The following is a 19,693-nucleotide window of genomic DNA, read 5'->3' on the forward strand; positions in this document are numbered from 1 at the left end:
ACAGAAAATGTAATTGTATTATCAGGAAGACAGTAAAGCAATTGTAAAAGTCCTGAAAGCAATAAAACTCAAGTAAGCCTTTGATTTCTACCTCTGACTTCGCCTGCATTTTGAAGAACAAGAGCTATCAAACAAGGATGAGGGAACCACTTGTGCCCTTGTGTGACTTGTGGAGACCCTGGAAAGCCAGCAGACCACAGAACTATAACCAAGGGTTGGCCAAAGTCAACCCAACCTCAGCTGTCCCGCAATTTTGTCTGAAACAGATGAATACGGACCCTTCCAGAATCTGGCAATAAAAACATATGACCTATTTGAAGACTCTGGCTAATGAGGTCCTTATTTAGTTCTTAAAAGAAATAATATGAGTCCTAGTCCTATTCTACCCAATACACCTTGCACTGATCTGCTGTTAGGAAAACATTCATCACATTGCACTGGGGGTTCTACATGTCTGTCTACCCACAAGACTGAATACAAGGGCATGTCTCCTTCACCCTTCGCTCCCCAGTGCCTCCTGTACGTCTGTCACCACACGCCTACTATGCATTCAACCTCTGGAATCCAGGGCAGCTGGACACTAAAGTGCACACTCTTACAATTGCCCCTGCCTCCTAAAGAACTGAAGAAAAAGATGCCTGGAATAAAGGAGGAAGGAGCATTCACACCCCATGCCAGTCTTGCCACCCTGAATACCCATTCCTCTCATCTTGGAGACTCTTCAAGGCTCCTCTGGAGGGCGTTCTTCACTGAGCCCCACTGGATCCTGTCTCTTGCCACTCTGCCTTTCTCAGCTCTTGGGGACTTGATGTGCATTAAGAGGAATTGCTGCCTCTTTTCACTCTCAAGCACTCTGCCTCCCTGAGTAGCCCCTCTCTGGGCTCTGTCCTTTGGCTGTCCTGTCTGCTTGTCCACTCAGAAAGCTCCCCACTTCCTAAGCTTCCCTCTTCCAGCCCTCCTTTCCCACAAAAGATGTATCTCTGAGGGGGACAGAGCAGGACCCAAATAGGAGATTCTCACCTGGCTATTCATTACAATCATTGACAGAGGTTAAAAATAATAACAGATGGCTATGTATGAACATAGTGTTTGGAAGAAAACAGATTTCAAGGAACTGTTAGAAATGTCTGCCTTAGGACCTCCCTGGTAGTCCAGTGGTTAAGACTCTGTGCTCCCAATAGAGCAGACATGGAGAATTAAGATCCCACATGCTGCATGGTGTGGTCTTAAAAAAAAAAAACAAAAAAAGTGTCTGCCTTTGGGGAGTAGGACTGAGAGGTGAAAGAGATTTTCTTTTCTGTACTATGAATTTTCACTTTGGGCATGCATGTTACTAAATTTTTAAAAAATGAAAAAATTCAGACTCTGTTTCCAGAGATGATTATTTAGTATATCTGAGAAGCCTCAGCATCTGTATTTTATTTAAAGCTCTGGGTGATTTTGATGCAAAGACAGAGTTGGGACTAGGGGAAAGAAGTGTGAATATGAGTATGTGTGTGTGGTTTGCGTAGGTGTGAGTGCATATGTGGTTGTGTGTGGCAGTGGGGGCAGAATTCCACAGTTAAAAAAAAAGAAAGAAAGAGTCCTCCTTCCCAGTATGCCTCATGTCAAAATTTCCCCTGCTGTCCCCTCCCAGAAGTCAGATGTCCTTTCATATGGTTCAGCTGGGGCACCTCCTTCTTCCTCTTCCGGCCATGACTGACTCTCTCCTCTTCCTCACGGGCTTATGCATTCATCTCCCTTGGAACACTTCAGTGCTTTGTCACCTTAGGCTGAAATTTGGTCTCTCCTCCCAGGTGGAGGACTCCTTGGCAATGACTCTTGTCTTCTCCCATGTGACACACTCCCAGATTCCAGTCCATTCCCTTCCGCAGCTGACATGCTCTGAAACCCCTGCAGAAAGCAAGGGAGATGTTAACTTGGTCTCCATATCAGTGGGGAGTTGGGGGTGGAGGTTGGAAGGCAGGCTTATCTCTGCGGGAAGAAGTTTTTTTAGTAGAGTCTGCAGACACTTGAGAGAGAGATTGTGTCCTGGTTCTAAAATCCTAGATAATTCACTCCATCAACAGAGTGGCCCCTTGCTTTTTTATTAAAACTGCACAGGAATAACCTTGCCATGCTATTGCCATTATTAATACTGTGCAGACCTTATCACATTACAAATTGTGTTATGAAAATTGAGTGCCAACACAGGGGAAAACTGATAGACTCAGCTACCTGCACTGTCGATAAGAGAGCTGACTTCCTTCAGACCTAAGCTAGCTCCCTCCTGGGCCTGTGAATAAACTGTGACCTCTTCAGGCCCAGCCCCCTCTGCAAACTTGCCCCCATCAGAGGACTGACTGCCAAGTGCTCCCAGCTAACCTGAAGAACTGGCTCCGTCGGCATCAGGGCCAGCAGTCGCACTCACAGCAACCGGCAGGCCTCTCGGCAGACAGGGACACAGTCCAATCCATACAGTTTGGGGCTCTTATGAGAACATCTCCCTGCAGTTTCCACTTCAGTCTTTCAAACCATGCTTGTAAATAGGCCATCGTCCTCACTTCTGTGATCCAGTCCTATTCTGTGTGAACTAGGAGTTCCTTGAAGCAAAGGCATGGAGCAGGGGCCAGGGCGGTGGTGATCTTCTTACTAAAGGGCGCTCCACTAGGATTTTAGCCCCTTTCTTGCCACCGTGAGTGCGCACAAATAGCACTGTGGGGGATTGGGGGGGAGAGGTTTCCATCTCCAGCTCCTTACCGCTGTCGCTGTGTATATCTTCCATAGGAGTGGGGCCACCCAAGTCCAGCAACCCAGAGGAGGACTCAAAGGGTCACCTCCTTAAGGCTTCCCGTGCCCACCAAAACCAAACATGGCTGAAATCAACAAAGAGCTGGTTTATAACTTTCTAAAATAAATTCTTATTCTTTCTGGGAAAACCCTATCCTATGACCCAAACTGATTCTCCTCATTTCCAATGCAAATAGCACACACATAGACATACACACACACACACACACACACACACACACACACTGTGGCGTCTTTTTGTGAGGTAAATACTGGCGTCCAGAACGTCCAAGTTCAGCACCACTTTTTAACTTTCCATCACCAGGCCTTATCTTTCCAGAAAACAGATGAAAAGGTCTGACGGGGGGAGGTGATCATAGAGATGAGACTGGCTTTTATTAAAAGAGTGTTTTCCCAGACCTTAACTAAACCTCATCCACTTTTGTCAGTCAGGGCCGACAGTTGAGAGCAATATTAGAGGAGGTAATTGCATGTATCAGTCAACAGCTTTTGTCCCGCGGCCGCTGAGAATTACAGTAAAACGGGCACAGGAAAACAGCATACTGGATTAAAGGCAAAAAAGATCTTTCTCCAGTTTCTCCCTACTCACCAGCTGTTATGTTCGGCTGCAGAGACAGAAGCGGCAATAATATCTGGGGGAAATCTAGCCTACCACAGTCTGGGTTTTTTTCCTCCTCCTGTTTTCCCTCTGCCTTGAAAGTGATTAATCGTTGACTTTAAAGAGAAACTTTTTCAAAAAGCATTCTGTCTCGCCATAGCAACGAAGCTATTCACCATATATGCATTTTTCTTCCAGTAAAGCATATGAACACATATAAACCTGAAGCTTCTACCATTTCTTAGGCAGATTATAAAACCACCACCTCAGAGCCTTGATGTCACTTGGTAGCAGGTCCCAGCAGTTGCTTAAGTCAACAGTTGGCAAGACACATACACATTTTACATACAGTTGATTACAAATCACACCAAGCCAAACTCAAGCTGATGCAGAGGTGGCATAGGGGTCTGACATTTGCCCCAGATGAGGGGTGAGCTGGAGAAAAGGAGAGAAGAGATTGGCCTATCCCTGTAGCCGTGGCACAAATACCCACAAGATACGTGTCATTGTTGCCATGTCCCTGGGGCTTCAGACACCATAGACTGGCCCGCACCTCAATACTGAAGGAATGCCCTTTCTCTCCATCATAAGAAAATGAGAAGACTGTCCAAAAAGCTGCCAGAGTCTAGATTTTAATAGAATAAGAGATACATCCTTAGGGATAAGTTGAGGGTACCTTAGAGGGAAAGCTGGCTGCCCTGGAAAGAACAGAGACCATGTCCAGGGACACAGCAGGGGCCAGAGAACTGTGGTCCCGAGGGATTTCCGAGTGAGTTAACTTAACCTCCAAGCCTCAACACCTAATTCCCTTTTCAATAAGCAAATATTTGTCTATTTTGTGCAAAGTTGGACATGACTTAGTGACTGAACAACAATAATATATATGTATATAGTCTTTTTTCCTTTTTTAGACACAAATAGTAGCCCACTAGAAATGCTTTTCCACACTTTGCTCCCTCTCATTTAACAAGAAATCTTGGAGTTCACATCTGTAAATAAAGTCCTCCATCATATTTGTTTACTGCTGTTAATATTTCATGAAATTGATGCATTATTATTTATTTAACCAATCCTATTACTGGACTTTCAGATGTTCTGAAAACTGTACTACTATAAACAATATCTCAGTGAATAATCTTTTACATGGATCATTTTAGACATTTGAGAATATATATGTGGGTTTCACTACCACAAGTGGAATTGCTCAGTCAATGAAATTGCATTTCATTTTAATAGATATTAACAAATCTATCTCTAGAAGTCTTATCAATTGGCAGAGAACGATCTCTCAATGTTATCAAACTCTTTTTGTTTGCCATTATGATAGGTGAGAAATGAAATTTCACTGTCATTGCAATTTACATTTCTCTTCCTATGAGCATGGCTGAATAGCTTTTCGTGTACTTAAGGTATTGCATTTCTATTTTCTGCAAACTATCCTTTGCTCACTTTTTTGTAGGGCTTGGAACTTTTTTTTTTACTGATTTGTAGATTATGGAAACTGACTTTTGTCTGAGACTTGAGCTGCACAGTTTCTCCATGCCAGACAATCTGCCGTCTCTTGTCAGTGTCCACTGAGAAGCCCAGCCCACAATGGTGGCACCAGCACCAGCAGCCTATCCATCACCATGGTGACCCAACCGTACCTGCATGCATGTGTGCATGCGTACGTGTGTGCATGCGTGCATGCTCAGCTGCTCAGTCGTGTCGGACTCTTTGTAACCCATGGACTGTAGCCCTCCAGGGTGTTCTCTTTGTGAGATTATCCCTGCAGGAAATACTGGGTGGGTTGCCATTTCCTCCTCAATGGGATCTTCGTGACCAAGAGATATAAACCACATCCCCAGTGGCTCCTGTATTGGCAGGTGGATTCTTTACTGCTGAGCCACCTGGAAAGCTCCACCCATACCTGAACTCTCATGAAACCTACTTGCTGCCTGGCCAAACTTCCTTCCACAGCCTGAGTTCATCCTTCCCAGTCTGCTCTCCTCCAAAGGACAGCTAAGTTACCCCAATCTAGCTATTCTATCTTTAGGCTCCCCTGAGGAGGTAAAGAGGTGAGGAGAAAAATGAGAACTGGTGCATATTTTCAACACTAAACCCCAACCCAGGGTTCATACAAACCACTATTTTTCATCCACTGAGCACTCCCAATGTCATGTAGAGGGACTTAATAATAATCACTATCATGTATCAAACATTTACTAAGTGCCAGCCAAAATACTTTACATATATTAATTCATTTATCCCCAAAATATTTCATGAATTATCATCAACCTATTCTACAGATGACAACACAAGTGATGAAAATGTTAAATGATCTGCAAAGGGTCGTAAGGCTGGTATGAAGCCAGGATTGAAAGCCAAGCATTCTGGACTATATGTCAAGCTAAACATACTCTGGCTGTAAACTTCATCAGGAACTCTGGCCACCACTCAAGTCACAGATACCACATGAACATACACACAAATACACACACTGTATTTAGAGAAATACATAGAAATTTGTGTAGAGAGAAATTTCACTAATATTTTATGATATTGAGGAAAACATATCCTAGTACCAACATGATATGGTTGGTGGTCTTATGGCACTTAAATAAACTATGATACTGCAAATTAAAAATGCCGTGGGCTTTACCTTGCCTAGTTTTAACTGAAAGCCAAATAAGTTGCACAAAAATCTGGGAAATGATCCATTACTTTCAAAGAATAAAGGAAATACTATCTAGGAAAAGATGGCCAGAGAAGTGTAACATGGGCTGGTCCCATGGGCGTATTTGGAAGCAATGCTTTGTTGCTTAACCTCACACCACTCTCATATCCCCAGCAAAAATGCATCCCAACCATCAGCACATGCATATGACAAATCTTACTACAAAGAGTCATTTAGGGACACCTACTCGATGGACGTGAGTCTGAGTGAACTCCAAGGGTTGGTGATGGACAGGGAGGCCTGGCATGCTGTGATTCATGGGGTGGCGAAGAGTCGGAAACAACTGAGCAACTGAACTGAACTGAACTGAACTTGTGTATTATAACCTCAGATATGCAGATGACACCACCCTTATGGCAGAAAGTGAAGAGGAACTAAAAAGCCTCTTGATGAAAGTGAAAGAGGAGAGTGAAAAAGTTGGCTTAACGCTCAACATTCAGAAATCACTTCATGGGAAATAGATGGGGAAACAGTGGAAACAGTGTCAGACTTTACTTTTCTGGGCTCCAAAATCACTGCAGATGGTGACTGCAGCCATGAAATTAAAAGATGCTTAACCCTTGGAAGGAAAGTTATGACCAACCTAGATAGCATATTCAAAAGCAGAGACATTACTTTGCCAACAAAGGTCTGTCTAGTCAAGGCTACGGTTTTTCCAGTGGTCATATATGGATGTGAGAGTTGGACTGTGAAGAAAGCTGAGCGCCGAAGAATTGATGCTTTTGAACTGTGGTGTTGGAGAAGACTCTTGAGAGTCCATTGGACTGCAAGGAGATCCAACCAGTCCATTCTAGTCCTGGGTGTTCTTTGGAAGAAATGATGCTAAAGCTGAAACTCCAGTACTTTGGCCACCTCATATGAAGAGTTGACTCATTGGAAAAGACTCTGATGCTGGGAGGGATTGGGGGCAGGAGGAGAAGGGGACGACAGAGGATGAGATGGCTGGATGGCATCACTGACTCGATGGACATGAGTCTGAGTGAACTCTGGGAGTTGGTGATGGACAGGGAGGCCTGGCATGCTGCGATTCATGGGGTCGCAAAGAGTCGGACATGATTGAGTGACTGAACTGAACTGAACTGAACTGTGGTGTTGGAGAAGACTCTCGAGAGTCCCTTGGACTGCAAGGAGATCCAACCAGTCCATTCTAAAGGAGATCAGTCCTGGGTGTTCTTTGGAAGGAATGATGCTAAAGCTGAAACTCCAGTACTTTGGCCACCTCATGTGAAGAATTGACTCATTGGAAACGACTCTGATGCTGGGAGGGATTGGGGGCAGGAGGAAAAGGGGACGACAGAGGATGATATGGCTGGATGGCATCACTGACTCGAAGGACATAAGTTTGAGTGAACTCCGGGAGTTGGTGATGGACAGGGAGGCCTGGCATGCTGCGATTCATGGGGTCACAAAGAGTCGGACACGACTGAGCAACTGAACTGAACTGAACTTGTGTATTATAGCCTAGGTCTATAAAGTTAAACATCCTCAATTCAAACTTTATTGAAGTAAAGTCTGATGCTGTAAAGAGCAATATTGCATAGGAACCTAGAATGTTAGTCAGGTCCATGAATCAAAGAAAACTGGAAGTAGTCAAACAGGAGATGGCAAGAGTGAACGTCAGCATTTTAGGAATCAGCGAACTAAAATTGACTAGAATGGGTGAATTTAACTCAGATGACCATTATACCTACTACTGTGGGCAAGAATCCCTTAGAAGAAATAGAGTAGCCATCATAGTCAAGAAAAGACTCCAAAATGCAGTACTTGGATGCAATCTCAAAAATGATGGAATGATCTCTATTCCTTTCCAAGGCAAACCATTCAATATGACAGTAATCCAAGCCTATGCCCCGACCAATAATGCTGAAGAAGCTGAAGTTGAACAATTCTATGAAGACCTAAAAGACATTTTAGTACTAACATCCTAAAAAGATGTTCTTTTCATTATAGGGGACTGGAATGCAAAAGTAGGAAGTCAAGAAACACCTGGAGTAACAGGCAAATTTGGTCTTGGAGTACAGAATGAAGCAGGGGGGCAAAGGCTAATAGAGTTTTGCCAAGAGAAGGCACTGGTCATAGCAAACACCCTCTTCCAACAACACAAGACAAGACCCTACACATGGACATCACCAGATGGTCGACACCAAAATCAGATTGATTATATTCTTTGCAGCCAAAGATGGAGAAGCTCTATACGGTCAGCAAAAACAAGACCGGGAGCTGACTGTGGCTAAGATCATGAACTCCTTATTGCCAAATTCAGACTTAAATTGAAGAAAGCAGGAAAAACCACTAGACCATTCAGTTATGACCTAAATCAAATCCCTTATGATTATGCAGTGGAAGTGAGAAATAGATTTAAGGGACTACATCTGATAAAGTGCCTGATGAACTATGAATGGAGGTTCGTGATATTGTACAGGAGACAGGGATCAAGACCATCCCCAAGAAAAAGAAATGCAAAAAAGCAAAATGGCTATCTGAGAGGCCTTACAAATAGCTGTGAAAAGAAGAGAAGTGAAAGCAAAGGAGAAAAGGAAAGATATACTTATTTGAATGCACAGTTCCTAAGAATAGCAAGGAGAGATAAGAAAGCCTTCCTCAGTGATCAGTGCAAAGAAATAGACGAAAACAACAGAATGGGAAAGACTAGAGATCTCTTTAAGAAAATTAGAGATACCACAGGAACATTTCATGCAAAGTTGGGCTCAATAAAGGACAGAAATGGTATGGACCTAACAGAAGCAGAAGATATTAAGAAGAGGTGGCAAGAATACACAGAAGAACTGTCCAAAAAAGATCTTCACAACCCAGATAATCACAATAGTGTGGTCACTCACCTAAAGCCAGATGTCCTGGGATGTGAAATCAAGTGGGCCTTAGGAAGCATCACTATGAGCAAAGCTAGTGGAGGTGATGGAATTCCAGTTGAGCTATTTCAAATCCTGAAAGATGATGCTGTGAAAGTGCTGCACTCAATTTGCCAGCAAATTTGGAAAACTCAGTAGTGGTCACGGGACTGGAAAAGGTCAGTTTTCATTCCAATCCCAAAGAAAGGCAATGCCAAAGAATGCTCAAACTATCACACAGTTGCACTCATCTCACATACTAGTAAAGTAATGTTCAAAATTCTCCAAGCCAGGCTTTAACAATACATGAACCGTGAAGTTCCAGATGTTCAAGCTGGTTTTAGAAAAGGCAAAGGAACCAGAGATCAAATTGCCAACATCCGCTAGATCATCAACAAAGCAAGAGAGTTAGAAAAACATCTATTTCTGCTTTATTAACTATATCGAAGCCTTTGACTGTGTGAATCACAATAAACTATGGAAAATTCTGAAAGAGATGGGAATACCAGACCACCTGACCTGCCCCTTGAGAAACCTGTATGCAGGTCAGGAAGCAACAGTTAGAACTGGACATGGAACAAAAGACTTGTTCCAAACAAGAAAAGGAGTACGTCAAGGCTGTATACTGTCACCCTGCTTATTTAACTTATATGCACAATACACCATGAGGAACACTGGGCTGGATGAAGCACAAGCTGGAATCAAGATTGCTGGGAGAAATATCAACAACCTCAGATAGGCAGATGAGATGACCCTTATCGCAGAAAGTGAAGAAGAACTAAAGAGCCTCTTGATGAAAGTGAAAGTGGAGAGTGAAAAAGTTGGTTTAAAGCTCAACATTCAGAAAACTAAGATCATGGCATCCAGTCCCATCACTTCATGGCAAATAGATGGGGAAACAGTGGAAACAGTGGCAGACTTATTTTTGTGGGCTCTGAAATCACTGCAGATGGTGATTGCAGCCATGAAATTAAAAGCCGCTTACTCCTTGGAAGGAAAGTTATGACCAACCCAGAGAGCATATTAAAAAGCAGAGACATTCCTTTGCCAACAAAGGTCCATCTAGTCAAGGCTATGGTTTTTCCAGTAGTCACGTATGGATGTGAGAGTTGGATTATAAAGAAAGCTGAGTGCCGAAGAATTGATGCTTTTGAACTGTGGTGTTGGAGAAGACTCTTGAGAGTCCCTTGGACTGCAAGGAGATCAAACCAGCCCATCCTAAAGGAGATCAGTCCCGGGTGTTCATTGGAAGGACGTATGTTGAAGCTGAAACTCCAATACTATGGCCACCTGATATGAACAGCTGGCTCATTTAAAAAGACCCTGATGCTGGGAAAGATTGAAGGCAGGAGAAGAAGGGGACGACAGAGGATGAGATGGCTGGATGGCATCACCGACTCAATGAAGATGAGCTTTAGTGAACTCCGGGAGTTGGTTACAGACAGGGTGGCCTGGAGTGCTGCAGTCCATGGGGTGGCAAAGAGTCGGACATGACTGAGTGACTGAACTGAACTGAACTGACTGAATTCAAACCCACCTCTCAAAGCCAAATATGCTGAGCTAAACACCAGAATCACTCGTTCAGCCATGTCTCTGCCAGGCCAGATGAGTCAGGCTTGAGTCTGCTCTCCACTCCCTTCTCCTTCCTTAGATGACTACAAAGGAAAAAATGATCAGGCTGCATCTTCATCACATCAATGCAAACCAAAACAGCTGTGACTAAAGGGATTTGAAAACCAGAGACCATCGTTGTGACCGGGTGATTCTTTGCAGGAACTGGCAAAACAGAACCTCCTTGCACTAGCTTTGTATGGGATTCCAGCCAGTGTCTATTTTTAAAAACAAAGTCAGATTTTGAATACTCAGTCTAATAATCCAGATGGTGATCTAATTCGATTTTTAGTTCCTTCTACCCAATATTCCATTTTGATCAGTTGACTATTAATTCATCCCTTGGTACTTAATGCATTGCAGTGACTTGAATGGGAAGGAAGTCCAAAAGGCAGGGTATATATGTATATGTATGGCTGATTCATTTTCCTGTACAGCAGAAACTAATGCAACATTGTAAAGCAACTGTATTCCAATAAACATTAATTTTAAAAAATTCATCCCTTGGGCTAAAGGACATTCCATTTATTTATCACTGCAAAAACTTATTGTGAGTCCCTATTGTTCTATGGGCACTAGAGATAAAAATGACTGAAAAAGAAAGAGTTCCTATCTCTAAAGGAGTTATGGTCTATTAAGATATAGGAATTAAAAAAAAAACTTTATTTTTTAATAAAACTCTTTGTTTTGTATCAGGATATAGCTGATTAAGAATGCTGTAATAGTTTCAGGTAGACAGCAAGGGACTCAGTCACATGTATACATGGATCTATCCTCCCCCAAACTAAACTCCCCTCCCATCCAGGCTGCCACATAACAATAAGCAGAGTTCCCTTTGCTATACAGTAGGATCCTATTGGTTATCCATTTTAAATACAGCAGTGTGTACATGTCAATCCTGAATGCTCTATCTCTATCTCTACCCCCAACCCTGTTCCTCCTCCCTGGTAACCGTAAGTTCAGAAAACCAAGAAGTTTTAAGGGCAATTGCCATGTTATGAAACTTTTGCTTGGTGAAAGTTAAGCACAAGTGCACAGCACGGCCCTCGGAGCTGGCACTAGGCAAGACAGCAAAGGACACCCGAGGCAGGTGACCCCTGCGTCACCTGGTAGAGCTGAGGCACTACTGCTGCTGCTGCTGCTAAGTCGCTTCAGTCGTGTCCGACTCTGTGCAACTCCATAGATGGAGCCCACCAGGCTCCCCTGTCCCTGGGATTCTCCAGGCAAGAACACTGGAGTGGGTTGCCATTGCCTTCTCCAATGCATAAAAGTGAAAAGTGAAAGTGAAGTTGCTCAGTCCTGTCCAACTCTGAGCGACCCCATGGACTGCAGCCTACCGGGCTCCTCCGTCCATGGGATCTTCCAGGCAAGAGTACTGGAGTGGGGTGCCGGTCCAAAGGGAGTGCACAGCACACAGGTATTGTGAGCAGAGGCCTGCAGATGAGAAAGCATCACCCACATGAGCAGACATAGAGGTGAGGAACGGCTGTGATTTGCAGAGTGAAGGCTGAGAGAGAAGAAGCTCTCAACTTGAGCATGGGCACTCTGCCAAATGTACCTTTGATCCTGATGGTGGAGAGGACACAGAAATACACTGAGCAGGTGTGCGCTATGACCAACTCTGGGCTTTAGAGGAGGTCTCTCTGGTAATAGAGCTGAAGTAGGCAAAATTAATAAACAGGTGACATTTGACTATTTCCCTCTGGTCTCTCTCTTTTCACAGTCTTTTCCTTGCCATCTCCTCCCTGACTTCTTCCTCAGCCAGATGGCTCAGGGGGTTAAGCACTCATGATAGAGTGCAAAGGACTGATAAGATTTAATCAGTTGGCATTTTGATAACAGACAAGCAAAGGAATGACTCTGGATGTAGAATTTGGAAGAATCAAATTAAGTTGGTGGGATAGATATCTGAGTGGGAGACACCTCATTAGAATTTTCCAAATCACACTAAATGACATCCACTGCTGGTCTCATTAGCACAAGACCACACACCCACACACCTGCAGAATCGCTTATAGGTAAGATTATTCAGTGCAGCAATATTTATCATACCTGAGACTGAAAATAACCTAAATATTTATCAGTGTGGGGCTGTTTAAATCAATGATGGCATATTATAAAATGAAATACCATAAAGCTATTTTTCAAAGCCTGGGAAAGCACATTATAAACTAAGTTAAAAAGAATACAGTAGTAAGTGGAAAATGCAGAACAGGGACTATACTATACTACCATTTTGAAACAAATGATATGGGGAGCTGGGGAAGGGAAATATGTATGTATTTGTTAGTACAGGCATAAAAGAAGTCTGGGGAGAGACCCAAGAGAACAATAATATTTGGTTGCCAGTGGGAGAGGGAAATGGGTGGCTGGGAGAAGCAGGCTTCAGTCTATGTAAAGGTAGTCCCTGTCCTTGACTAGTTCACAGCCAACAGAGACAAACACACTTAGCATGGGCAAGAGCTCATTACAACTATCTTACAGGCTGTAGCACCAAGGCAAGGAAGGGGTTAAAGATTTGGTCTCGGGTCAGAGAAGACAGGACTTAGATGTTATTCCTCCAACAACAGCCCATATATCCGTGGGCCCAATGGTTCTTCAGGCCCCTGCTCCGCAGGCTGTATTTTACTCATGATCCAGCATCCAGGGGGCTCTTCCCCTTGCTTTACAGACTGAGGAACTGAGGTGGCGACTGAGGAACTGAGGTGCAGCAGGTGAAGGGATTTGCCTCAAGCTTCCCAGGTGGCGTTAGTGGTAAAGAACCCACCTGCCAATGCAGGGAACATAACAGACACGAGTTTGATCCCTGGGTTGGGAAGATCCCTTGGAGGAGGGGATGGCAACCCACTCCAGTATTCTTGCCTGGAGAATCCCAAGAACAGAGGAGCCTGGTGGGCCACAGTCTATAGGATCGTAAAGAGTCGGACGCGACTGAGTGACTTAACAAGCAAGCACACAAGTGGATGGCAGGGCGCCAAGTCTGAACTCACCACGGTGCCCCTCCCACCGGCACAAGCCCAGTCACTTCGGCAGTGCTCAGGAGTGGCTGTGGAGATGCCACTGAGCCAGTCCTCTTTGGAAGCCCTGAACAAGCCGTGTGCTCAAGAACCATTTAGATGCCGCCTCTTCTCTCCTCAGCTGAGGCAAAACCCAGCAAACACCTGAGGATGTGCTCAGCAGTCACTGACTCCACTTGGTCCTGGCCACCTCCTCAGACCAGGATCCCCATCTTGGAACTTTCAGTCTGGTTCTCATGCAGAACCGTGTGGGCCTTCTGTGGAGTTAACCAACTGAAATCTCAACATTTAGTTATTAATCTCGCTTAAAACAAAACAAAGGTCCATCCACCCGTCATCAGTGAGGGCACTTCAGCCTTTAATTTCTCTGTAGCAACAGATCGATTTGTTCTCATTTGCAAATCCCCACTCCCTTGCCTGCAGCAGTGAGCCAGGCCTGCAGTACTTACACGGCTTTTAGAAACAGAACAGGGCTTAGCCCGAGGCAGCTAAATTCCTCAGGGATTTCAGAGCCCTGACTTGCTAACACTTCTTTAGTTTTTCCGATGAACTGCTCTTCCCATCCAGGACCTTTCATTTGCTCCCGCAACTCCACACAGTTAACTGTTCAGCTCCCCTCTGCCCTCCTCATCAGCCTCTTTATTCTTCCTGCTCCTTCCTCCGCACTTTCTAGCCACAGCCTGGTCCTAAAAATAGCTCCCCCCTTGATCCTGCCTGCTCTTTCATCTGTGGTGTTATTCCTTTTTCCCTCTCGCTTCTAGGTGCCTTTGGAATAGGAGAGAAAAAAATCACGTTCGGCAAATTTAATAATAAAATAGCAATGATGTACAGTAAGTAACAAAAGTGGCAAATATTTATTGAGCACTTACTTTGTACCCAGGACCGAGCTAAATACCTAGCAGGCGTGACCTCTGAATAAACACCTTTTCTGTTTTGCAAGCTATTTTTGTCTCAAATAATCAGTGGTCTGTGGAAACACAGGCTATGGTTGATTTCTTTGCAGCCCACCCTCTAAGATGATAATAGTGGATTGTGTTACCATATGACCACTTTCAAGCAGACTTTAACTGTGCGACAGTTAACACTCAAGAACCACCTCTCTGCCAACTCTCCAGGCTTCCAATGCAGGGGGCGCAGGTTCCTTACCTGGTCAGGGAATTAGGATCCTACATACCGCATGGCCAAAAAATAAAATAAAGAACCAACTCTCTGGCTGTAGGATGCTACACTGTAGCCAGAAATGGGTGGATGAATAACCACCTTCTCTCCTACCTCAGGGTGCCATGGGACAATACTGTCTCAGTTTTATTGTTAGGCTACCAAACTCAAATTTCAACATCTCTCACCACCACCAAATCCCTCCTGCTTGAAATGCTACCTTCATTTGAAGCTATAAAACATGACAACCCAATAGCCACAGGATTAAAAGTAGGAAGAGAAATATGTGTGAAAGTGACTTCTGACCATCTCTCCCTTCAACCTACAAGGTTCTTATTAAATTTCACTATTTGGGATGGGCATCTTTTTTTTTCCTTTTGGCCACATCGAAAGACTTAAGGGATCTTCCTTCCCTGACCAGAGATTGAAGGTGGGGCCTTGACAGTGAGAACACCGAGTCCTAACCACTGGACTGCCAGGGAATTCCCTGGGATGGGCACTTTATATAACATCTTCATTATAAGAAGATTCCACTAGAACTAAAGATCTAAACAACTCATGGAGCTTGTGATACTACATATCCTACTTTTGTACTTTTTTTTTTACTTTTGTCATATCCTATCCACTGTTGTCTTTTTTTTAATGGCTAAGTTGCTAAATATTTGTTTTATTTATTCTATTAGTATATCATCCGAACCTGGTCTCCCTTCCTCAAATCTTTCTCTCCTCTAATCAATCTGCCTTCTACATGTTGCTATAGCGGTATATATAATAAAAATCTTTGAGTAAAATTGTCAAACAGATAATCACTATCTGTTTTGCCCACTGATACATCCCAAGACTAATAGGTGCTCAATAAACATATTTTTAACAAACAAATGAATTAATTTAAGATCAAAACATATTAAAACAGGAAGCTTACTGTTGCCTACAAATCTATGTTTTTTTGCTTTGGGTTTTTTTATTTGTTTGTTTGCTTTGATAATTCTTCCCCAGTGCTGACAGGAATGTGATAAATTAAGTATCCTCATATCTTTGACAAAAGAGAATTTAATAACATAGCTTTTAAGAGATTTCATATCCTTTTTCTCCTATGGATTGACTCATAATAACAAGGGGAAGTTCATATAAAAAAAGTTTCCAAAATTTGAAAATGTTTAGTTTAACAATAATAAAATGTTAAGCAAATGGTGATGTAACCATTCATGAAACAGTATGTAGTTATCAAAAATGATTATTAAATTTATGTAACATAATAGGGAAAAAGTAACAAACCATGCACTGTGATAATACCTATGTAAAATACACAGAGATTCATGCAGAAAATGCTACCAAGGGGAACTAAATTTAAACTCTGTCTGCCCAGTTCACAGATTGCGTTAATTTAGGTGGGTTCATTTCTGTGGTCCAATTTCCTCATGTTAACTATAATGTGATAATAATAATAATTAAATCACTGACTTTAGGAGTGTAGTAGGAGGGAAATGAGTGCTGTGACTGAAAAGGGTAAGCACTCAGCAGATGTGCTGACTCCAGTGTAACTGTAAGGGTGATGGAACTATGGAGTTTTGTCTTTATCTCCGAAATCCTCCTGCATGCGTGCATGCCCAGTCATGTCTGACTCTTTTGTGACCCCTGTGGACTATAGCTCACCAGGGTCCTCTGTCCATGACATTTCCCAGGCAAGAATACTGGAGTGGATTGCCATTTCCTCCTCCAGGGGATCTTCCCGACCCAGGAGTCAAACCCAGGGGGGACATTGTAGGCAGAATCCCTAAATCCTCAGTGATGGGCTAATAGTACATGAGTCATGATGTGCTTTCATCTTTCTCCCCCTCCTCTGGGAGAAATGCCTGGGTCTGGATCACTTCCACTCATGGTGCTCCTGTTTTATTCCTCCTAGGACCTCCTGTGATGCTTCCTGCTGGACATTACTGCTGGACAGTGCTTTCATGTGGCCTGGAGTTCATCATTACTGTTTTGTGTACGTACTGATCCTTGAATTACCCTACGTGGCTCTCCGGAAAGGGCCACTTGGGATCCCTCTTCATGGCCCTTCATCAGTTCAGTTCAGTGGCTCAGTTGCGTACTCTTTGCAACCCCGTGGACTGCAGCACGTCAGGCCTCCCTATCCGTCACTAACTCCCAGAGTTTACCCAAACTCATCTCCATTGAGTTGGTGATGCCATCCAACCATCTCATCCTCTGTCATCCTCTTCTCCTCCTGCCTTCAATCTTTCCCAACATCAGGGTCTTTTTAAATGAGTCAGCTGTTCGCATCAGGTGGCCAAAGTATTGGAGTTTCAGCTTCAACATCAGTCCTCCCAATGAACACCCAGGACTAATCTTTAGAATGGACTGGTTTGATCTCCTTGAAGTCCAAGGGACTCTCAAGAGTTTTCTCCAACACCACAGTTCAAAAACATCAATTCTTTGGTGCTCAGCTTTCTTTATAGTCCAACTCTCACATCCATACATGACTACTGGAAAAACCATAGCCTTGACTAGATGGACCTTTGTTGGCAAAGGAATGTCTCTGCTTTCTAATATGCTATCTAGGTTGGTCATAACTTTCCTGCCAAGGAGTAAGCGTCTAACCAAATGCATCACCACAAATTATTTTGATTTTTAAAACACATTTATTTGGTGATCATGTAGATAGAAGATGTTACGTAAAGTGAAAGTGTGTCATGTCCAACTTTTTGTGACCCCATGGATTGCAGCCTAAAAGGCTCCTCTGTCCATGGGATTTTCCAGGCAAGAATACTGGAGTGGGTTTTATCCATAATTAATCAACATTAGGTCTTTTTTGTCCATTTCTTCCTCAATCATATTTTATTTCTATAGTCACGTACATGCTAAAGAAACAAATCCTGGTTTTCCTTAGCTTTTTATTTCACATCAACTTAATTTTACAACTCAGCAGAGCTTGCAGATTAACTAATTCTGTATCTTTCCTATACAGAAATAAATGCAATAATTGAGATCAGTGATAATTAATTCCTGGGGCGGGGGAGGGATGGTGTACTAAGTACAATGCCAGAATGCCAGAGGATAGGCCATTTAAGACTTCTGTGAAAGAATGCTTTGGAAGGCAGGAAACCTTTCGAATTCAATACAAATGATGCTCCCAATCCGAAGGTAAGTGGTTCTACTCAAAGTTTTTTGTACCCACTGTTTCCCTGGAATAGGAGCACTGCCAGCAAATACATTTAACTGCACCAGTTCTTTTTGTATTTTTCACAATTAGCATATCTCCAATTATATAAACATGGTACACAATGACCTTCTTCAGTTATGGAGCTATTACTAGAAAATAAAGGTTACTTTAACTTTGAGAGTTGGTTTGAGGACAAACCAGATTAAACTTATGTGGATATATAAAATAATAGACTAATGCTATTGTCTGCTTCCCTTAGATTATTTTATTAGAAGGAACATACTAATTACAATAAAAGCAAACTTGGACTCTGTGGGTTTCTAAAGAAAATTCCTTTGTAGCATCATGACAGGATTTCCCACCATTTTTCTCTTTCTGATGAAATTAACTCCCCATGGTTGGTCAGCAGGATAATCTAATTTTAGCCAATCAGCTTGGGAGCTGCTGTTGACCTCACAAAGGGAGAGAAAGTATCTGCAGTCATAGCAACCACCCGCTCAGCTCTGATCATCTCTGGACCCTTCCGCCTAATGACAGACACCGGCCTGCTTCTTAGATGATTAATCTTTTCCCCTGTGAACCTCCTTGAATACATTAGCCAAACAAGTCTGATAAATTTGTTTATCCCAAGACAATCATTAGAAAATTACCTGCAAAAGTAATTCTCACTAGAGCAGTTTGTGAATGGAAAGCCATATGGCAGATGAGAACAGAAATAAGCTATAAAATCTCTTGCTGTATGTTGCAACAGGTCAGGAAAGTTTTCCCCTTTAAAGTTTATCATTTTACATTGGATCACAATGGCACAGCAGCCTAAAGGCCATTTCACAAGAGTAGGAGAACGTTAATCCAGTCACTAGCTATTCCTTCTACCAGCTTTGCACACCTACTGTGCATTAGGCTTTAGGGACACACCACTGAATATGAGCTCTCTCTGTCTTCCACAATCTCAGATCCAGTGGGAGGAGATAGATGTGTAAATAGATAATTGCAGCACACCATAAGGGCCATGAAAGAGAGAATGCAGAGATTGCTGAGAGCACTGGAAGGAAGTGGATAGCTATCTATTTTCCAAAATCAACAAAAGATGTCAAAATAGAAAGAAACAGACTTAGAGAACAAACTTATGGTTTCCAGGAGGGAAGAATGAGGGGAGGGGATATTTAGGGAGTTTGGGATGAACAGTATACTTGGTAGGATAGCATCACCAACTCAATGGACATGAACTTGGGCAAGCTCCAGGAAATAGTGAGGGATGGGGAGGCCTGGTATGCTGTAGTCCATGGGGTCGTAGAGTCAGACACAACTTAACAATTGAATGACAACAATGTACATGCTGTTATATTAAAATGGATAACCAACAACAATCTACTGTATAGCACATGGAACTCTTCTCAATGTTATGTGGCAACCTGGATGGGAGGGGAGTTTGGAGGAGAATGAATACATGTATATGTATGGCTTAGTCCCATCACTATTCACCTGAAACAATCACAACATTGCTTGTTAATTATGATACCCCAATACAAGACAAAAAGTTTAAAAAAATATTTTTACTTTAAAAAGAAAACAAAGGATGTCAGTGCAATGACATTAAGAAAAGGCAAAAAAAAAAAAAAGAATAAGCAGGACTTTTCCAACATAGGAGAATAGTCTAAGCAAAGAGAACAGCATTAAAAAGACACAGACTTCTGGGCACTTGTGATGGACTCCTGGGCAACAGCAAAATGTCTGGAGCAGCTGGGTCTTGGCCACAGCTTCTTCCAGGAAATGGGGCTGGAAATATGGGTTGGG

General features: G+C 42.9%; 1 long non-coding RNA gene across 1 annotated transcript; it reads right to left on the minus strand.

The window, feature by feature from the left end:
• Nucleotides 1-1,382: 1,382 nt before the first annotated feature.
• LOC129644909 (uncharacterized) lies at nt 1,383-14,017 on the minus strand. The gene is made up of 3 exons (XR_008711044.1): nt 13,555-14,017; nt 10,491-10,608; nt 1,383-1,893 (listed from the first exon to the last, which is right to left on the minus strand). It is a non-coding gene; the product is annotated as an uncharacterized LOC129644909 (long non-coding RNA).
• Nucleotides 14,018-19,693: the final 5,676 nt, after the last annotated feature.

Source organism: Bubalus kerabau, chromosome 2 (genome assembly GCF_029407905.1).
Source record: "Bubalus kerabau isolate K-KA32 ecotype Philippines breed swamp buffalo chromosome 2, PCC_UOA_SB_1v2, whole genome shotgun sequence".
Classification (NCBI taxonomy): Eukaryota; Metazoa; Chordata; class Mammalia; order Artiodactyla; family Bovidae; genus Bubalus; species Bubalus kerabau.